The sequence below is a fragment of the Anomaloglossus baeobatrachus genome, chromosome 4, assembly GCF_048569485.1.
Source record: "Anomaloglossus baeobatrachus isolate aAnoBae1 chromosome 4, aAnoBae1.hap1, whole genome shotgun sequence".
Taxonomy (NCBI): domain Eukaryota; kingdom Metazoa; phylum Chordata; class Amphibia; order Anura; family Aromobatidae; genus Anomaloglossus; species Anomaloglossus baeobatrachus.
In genome coordinates this window covers 531396974-531404355 of record NC_134356.1, presented here as the reverse complement: position 1 = coordinate 531404355, position 7382 = coordinate 531396974, and the positions used below count along the sequence as shown (strand labels likewise).

The 7382-nt window shown below is 46.5% G+C and overlaps 1 pseudogene; it reads right to left on the bottom strand.

The window, feature by feature from the left end:
• Positions 1-5345: 5345 nt before the first annotated feature.
• On the bottom strand, positions 5346-7075 carry LOC142302645 (uncharacterized; annotated as a pseudogene).
• Positions 7076-7382: the final 307 nt, after the last annotated feature.

The window sequence follows — 7382 nt, the reverse complement described above, 5'->3', positions numbered from 1 at the left end:
CCTTTACCGTGGTGGGAACAGAGGATGGCTTGTAGTCCTTGATTGACGTACGGTCACCTCTTCTTCAGACCTGACCACTCTCCTAACTTTAGCATCGGTAGCAATGTGTGCAATGGGGACTGCACAAAACATAACTTTCATTGATTTTCTATAGTTGTTTCAAGAGGCCAGGTGCTAAATTGTATATAATTTCCTGTTCTGGAGTGGAGGGTATTGTGGGAGAAAATTAGCACTCAAGATGGGACATCAGCCAAGAGCAGAGGCAGGAGCAAAGTCAAGGAGATTGGATCAGTGATGTGTGAGGATGCCGTTTCCGCCTCCTCGAGAGGCATGCCTGATCATTACGTTTGCAGGCCATTGCTGTCTGTAGTTACATTACATTTAGTCAAATTATTTACACATATCTAAGGCTCAAAACATTGTATGCAAGGTATTAAAACATTGGTGAAAACTTTTAGTTGAATTATTTCCACGTATCTAAGGCTCAAAACATTGTATATGAGCTATTAACACATTGGTGAAAACTTTTGGTTTTTCCCTTGAAATCTCCCACTGATATAGTAATATTTTCAGCTATACAATGCATCAAATATAGTGTGAAAGTACATTATGTAAGCCTGGGAGAATGTAGGCGTCATTTTGACAATCTTAGAGAGCCATTGTATGTGACTACCGCACGCACATCTCTTTTCTTCCCACTGAATATTTTCCATCTTACCTATTACTGTGTAATCTTTACTGAATTGCAATTACTGCACCTAATAAATGACCCAAAAACATTTTTTTTTGCTTATATTTACAAAGAATATTGAAATGAAGATGCAGCATTTTCCTAAACCCTCCTAAATATGTGTGTGATGTAGTGCAAGAGCATTAAATTACTTGCCAATTGCCCTCTTCCCTGATCTCCAGTGCCGCTCTGGTCCTCTTCTGGCTCACGTGACCTGAAAACAGACTACCCAGCTCACACAGGGGTTAATATAGAGCGGAAGTCACTTTGCTCAATGTGAGTCTTATTTTGGTCCTTTAGACTTACATTGGAAAAGGAGCACAACTCCACAAAGTGTGGAAGCTTGTCACATAGGCCAGAAGAGAACCGGAGCTGTGCTGGACACTGGGTAAGATGGCGATTGGTAAAAGTATATTAACAGACCTGCACTTCATTACTTATATATTTAAGAAGTTTTCGAAGAAATAGATGTTACTTTGACCTGTTTAAAAAAAAAATAAAATCAAGGCTAAAACTCCTTCAGGAGCTATTCATATGGTTTCACCTAACTGCAAATTTCATGTCTTGTTTTGTCTTTTTATTTTACTCTTCTTTAGTGCAGAGAATAGTCTGTGCTAGTTCATAATTCCTGAGGTTTTGTTTTTTTTTATTATTATTATTATTATTATTATTATTATTTTTATTATAGCGCCATTTATTCTATGGCCAGTTACAAGTGAAATGGGGTATAAATAATCAAACCAAGAACAACAATCATGGACAATACAAGGCACAGACTGGTACAGGAGAGAGAACCCTGCCTGCGGGGACTCCACATGGGATGGGTGAGGATACAGTAGGTGAGGGTGGAGATGGTCATGCAGAGATATAGAGGACTGAGGGTTATTGTAGATGGTAGGCTTGTCGGAAGAGGTGGGTCTCCAGATTCCTTTTGAAGGTTTTCACGGTAGGCGAGAGTCTGATCTGCTGTGGTAGAGATTTCCAGCGTATGGGGAATGCGCAGGAGAAATCTTGTATGTGATTGTGGGAAGAGGAAATGCGAGGGCAGTAGAGAAGGAGATCTTATGAAGATTAGAGGTTGAGTGGAGGTAAGTACCGGGAGACTAGGTCACAGATGTAAGGAGGAGACAGGTTGTGGATGGCTTTGTATGTCATGGTTAGTGTTTTGAACTGGAGTCTTTGAGCAGTGTGAGCCAGTGAAGGGATTGGCAGAGAGGAGAGGCCGGGGAATAGTGAGAGGACAGGTGAATTAGTGGGGCAGCACTGAATGGATAGTGCTAGTTTATTTTGCCTGAACAATATTAAAAGGATTCTCCAGTTCATAGCAAGTTAAAAGTAGTCTGTCACCCCACTACACAAATTAAACCATTTGACAGACTTCATTTAAGCTACAAAGAGCATCTCTCGCTCCGGAAGAACCATCATACCCATGATTGTAAAATGGGAAATTCCAGCAGCAGGAAGAAATCCTTATAAGACATCAAGCCTATTTTATGAACATTGAAAATCCAGAGCTGCTACGGTCCATGGCCATTCAGAGGACAAATCTGTCTGGAACGCCTAGTCTGCTAATACAGACACTTGAGTTATAATTCACATGCAGTGAACTAGATATTTTATAAGGATTCTCCTGCTGCTCGAATGTCACATTTTACATGCCAGTATTGTCAATCGAGTCAGCCATAGGAATAAAGGCTGACTGCTTATTTTGTCAGCCATCATGCCCCGATTCCTGTGTTAGCAGTGTAATTCTTAATCTCTCCTGTGGTGGCAGTGTAGGAAAATTTAATAATGGCCACTAACTTTCTGCATAGGCTACAGATAATCACATGGGATCCACTATTGGAGCACCCAGCAACTAATGTACTCTAAAAGGACCTTTCTAATTAAATAGGATTAGGCAGCATAGTCTTTAATCTGGTTGATAGCCATCTGAGTACATATAGCTGCAGTACAAGCTTTCTGGTCTGCATCCTCTATCTATACTCCTACCATAGCTGACATTTTTACTATGGTAAGAATAATCATATTCCATACTGTCACAAATCAGTAATCTACAGTTACTTAGAATGACGGCAGACATTTTTCTAGAACCTGTAAAACCCTTTTAATTTGTCAATGCTCAAATGGATATTAGTTTTCCATTAGCAAAAGGGAATCTGTCACTAGGTTTTTGCTACCAAGTCTGAAAGCAGCATAATGTAGGAAAAAAGACCCTGATTATGCTGTTGTGTTACTTACTGGGCTGCTTGCTCTACAGTATATAACCTCATCCCCACTACTGATTAGCAGCATTTTGTGTACACTGTGCATAGACAGAAAGCTTCCAAAAAGTGGGGGGGGGCAAGTGTCACGAACAGCCGGGGGAGTCACTCAGATATCCCGCAGCTGTTCACGGATTTGTCAAGAACACGACTACTCTCTAGTGCCCCCTCAGTGTCAGGTCAATTTTCGGAACTGCCGGACAATAAGTAAATGAAGCTGCTGACCTAATACTGCTCAGGAGGTCTCACAGCAAGGGTAAATGTATATATCACCGATTCCCGCTAATGGAATATATATACCTCGGTACCCTTAATGATAGCACCCCAATAATTCTATACAACAATAATTCTGCTGCCACCACCGAAACTTAGTACAGGAAGTTCGGACACCCGTTACAGATAGCATAGGGTGCTTCGGGTTGTGGATTCATAAATATAGAGCATGAGGAAAGAAACTATTACATTTTATATATTTAATCCAAAATAGAAGGCAGTGTTTATAAAAATATACAAGAATTTACAAAAGGGAACAATACAAATACAGTAGGCAGTTACATAAAATAAAAAGGAAAAAAAATGAAAGATTGCTACACCTGGTCACAGATTTTGGCTCAGATATAGGGGGAGAGGCAGCCCCTTGGAACTGGACAATCCTATGCACATCATGCATATCCTCTGGCATTGACCCAGTGTGTACTAAGACACTGGCTTTTAATAGCCTCTGTCTCACCCGCAGCCCCCACCTCTGCTGACATCATGTAAGGGAGGGGGTTTTCCCCTCTTCCAAAATTATGGAATCTTCATGGTCCTCATATCTCCGTGTGGGAGCATCCCACAAGGACGATATTACCGTCGTATTTTATTTTAGGATTTTAGCAGAAGGTGGATACCACACAAGGGGGATCTGGTATGTTCTGGGGGCCAGATATTAATTTGTGGCTCTTCTGTATGTCCTACTATTAAGCTGAAATATGTGAAATGTGCATTATAGAATTTTGAGATCAGTGGTATGCCCGCCATATCTGGTGGACATATGTATCTCGCAATATTAATACTTCCCCAACGGAGACAATACAGCTGCCCTGGCCCTTTGATCATCTAAGCTATATTCCTGCAGGAAACTTGCACTCCGCCCCTGTTTATAGAGATTGTAGTCGGAGCATCTCTGGCTACGCAGGGAGTCTTTGAAGAGCTGGGGGGAAGTGTTGTAAGGTAATTGAAAGGTACGTGTTAAATTACAAGGCAATCTTTTCCTGGCTGTTAATTTGGGTAGGGCTCTGGGGGGAGGGGGAGGGGGGAATCACCCCTGATTCAGAGACCATGAAAATATATCTGGTTATTATATTTTCATGACACCTCCCCCTTCTTGACTGCGCTATGGAGGCAGGACCTCTCGGTACTCCTCCAGGCGCAGTTCCACAGTCTCCTGCTTGGCTTAGGCCCAACAGCGTGTGCTCTGGGTTGTTCCGCGAGTTGCCCTGGCTGAACGCAGAACTGAGGTCCAGGCCCAACCTTCCTGGATCCCACGGTACCCTTTCAGTTTTGGTCTCGGAGACAGGAATCTCCGTGGGGTCACTCGATAGCTCAAGATCGGCCTCTGCTGGCAGGGCAGTCCACACCCCCTGACTAAGGGTAGCCAGAAGTGGTGTTAAGGCCCCAACTCTACAGGAGCCCTCTTGGACCTGTCGTGGGTCAGCGATTGGTTCCTTTAGCCCGTTGCAGGCTGAAGTCCCAGAAGGCAGTGCATTGCCTGCATTCTGAGTGCCCAGATGGCAGGTGACTGTAGCTACATAGCCTGTCTCCCCGGTGGATAAAGAAGACACCTTTCCATCAGCCTGACTGGCTGGGGACCACACTTTCCTGTCACCCTGACCGGTTTGGGATACAACTTTCCGATCACTCTGCCAAGCTGTGGGCAACACTGGTGCCTCATCTTGACATGTGGTGGGAGATTCTTTCCCGCCCTGCTGACAGGGGATGGGTACGTCTGTCCCATCCCTCTGACAGACAGTGGATCCAACTTTCCCATCATCTGGACAGGCGATGGGTACAAATTTCCCATCATCCTGGCCAGCTGGGGAAAAACCATCCTCACTACCTTGGTATGTTATGGGTTCTGCTTCCCCATCACATTGACAAGTAGGGAGCACAACTTTCCTATTTCCCTGGCAGGTTAGGAGGGCTGTCTGCCCCTCCCCCTGACAGGTAGTGAGCACCACCCTCTCACCCTCCATACCAGCGATGGGCACAGCTTTCCCATCATCCCGAACGGCTGTGAGAGACACTTTTGCACTACCGTGACAGGTTATGGGGTCTGCTTTTCCATCACCCTGACAGGCAGCAAACATAACTTAACCATCGTCCGGGCAAGTCATGGATACGACTGTCCCATCACCCTGTCCAGCCGGAGAAAACATTTTCCTCTCATCATATCGTACCACAGAATCAGGGCTAATCATGGAGCAGGTACCACCGGCTATGTCACAGTCCATCGTGACACTGACACAACCACCTTCCCCATGGCTGCCGTGCCTGTCTCCATCTCCCTTAGCAACGATTCTTACAGCTGTGAGGGGATCGTCAGCCACATCACCCCGCAGTGTGACATGGCTGAGTTCTCCTGTACCATGAGACGCATCACTCTGTGAGACCTCAGGGACAGTGCTATTTATGGGGCAGCTACCACCGTCCATGTCACAGTCCGTCGTGACACTGACAAGCTGCATGTGACCATATTCCTCATGGTCCCCATGCCTGCCTCCATCTACCTTAGCACGGACACTCACTACCTTGGGGAAATCCTCAGCAGCGTCACTCTGCAGCGTGACGTGGTTGAAGTTCCCCGCACAATCATCCACTTTATTTTCATGCACAACATTAATAATCACCTTCTGATCATCAATATTCGGGTCACATGACTTAACAGGGCTTACATCACAAAACTTATCAACGGCCCTTGCATCACATGACTTATTAACAACATTTGCATCACATAAATTCTCAACGGCGCTTGCATGACATGACTTATCAGATTGGGGAAGATTGTCAGGGACGTATTGTGCCACCAACCGCCCCAAATCGGTTCCCAATAAAACATTTGCTGGAAGGTCTCGGGACACCCCCACATCTTTCCATCCCCTCCCAGCACCCCAGTCCAGAGAAACTCGGGCCATTGGGAGAGATTGGCGAACACCCCCAATCCCAGTGACAGTCAGGGTCTTCCCCAGGATAGTTCACCAGGCAACACGAATTCAGGGCGGATGAGAGTTCGTTCTGCACCAGTGTCCTTGAGGCCCTCAGTGATGGTGTCGCCCATGGTAACGGGCTGCCAGTTCTCACAGGCTCGACCACCTGTCTCAACCACAAACAGGACATTGGCACTAGGCCCTCGGGCCTCAGGTGTGGGGCTCCTTCTTTGCCTCTCGGGACAGGCGAAGCTGATATGTCCTGGTTGGTCTCAGGTGTAGCACCGGCGGGTATCAGATGTAGGCCGGGTGCTAGAAGATGGGGCAGAACCTTCAGGAGGTCGGCTGGCAGGGGCAGGGTTGGTTGTAGTCATCTTACCCCCTTTCCAGCTGGCAGTGGAAGGCTTCCGTACCCCCGATGCACGGTTGGTCTCATGCATGTCGGCAACCTGGGCTACTTTCGCGGCCTCCCTGGGCTCTCGGTGCATAACAAACTGTCGAACCTTCACAGGACAAAGATGTAGGAGTTGATCCTTTACCATTAGGTCCCTTAGCTCCTCAAAGGTTGTAATAGACAGTCCTTGGATCCACTGATCAAAGGTGGTTCGGAGCCCATCACCCATATCACTTTAGCTGTCATGAGGTCCATGCTGGAGGGTCCGGAATTTTTTGCGGTACACCTCTGGAGTCAGCTGATACTTCCGTATTAGGGCCTGCTTTATGGCCTCATAGTCTCCATCTAGTGCTTGAGGGAGTGCAGCAAACACTTCCAGGGCCTTGACTCGCAGCCCTGGTGTTAGGTATCGGGCCCACTGGCCACTGGGCAACTGGTACTGACGGCAAGTCTTTTCAAATCCCCTCAGAAAAGTGTCCAAGTCCCTGTCCTTTTCCATTACAGGAAAGTGCTCAGGTCGGGGTTTGAAGCTGCTGGCATTATTGGACTCAGTTCAGTGGGGAAGAGGTCTGGTGCTGGTGTTGGAGAACCTTCAGTTCGTGGTCTCTCTGAGCTTGGGCCTCTCGCTCTGTTCTCTCAGCTCTCGCTCAGCTCTCTCAGCCTCTCGCTCGGCTCTCTCAGCCTCTTGCTGGGCCTGGTGCTAAGCAAACTCACGCTCTGCTTGGCGTTCTTGTAGCACAGACTGTAGCCACGCTCGAGAGTCACATTCTCCCAATTGCTGCAGAATCAAAGGCAAGTAAGAGTCCCTT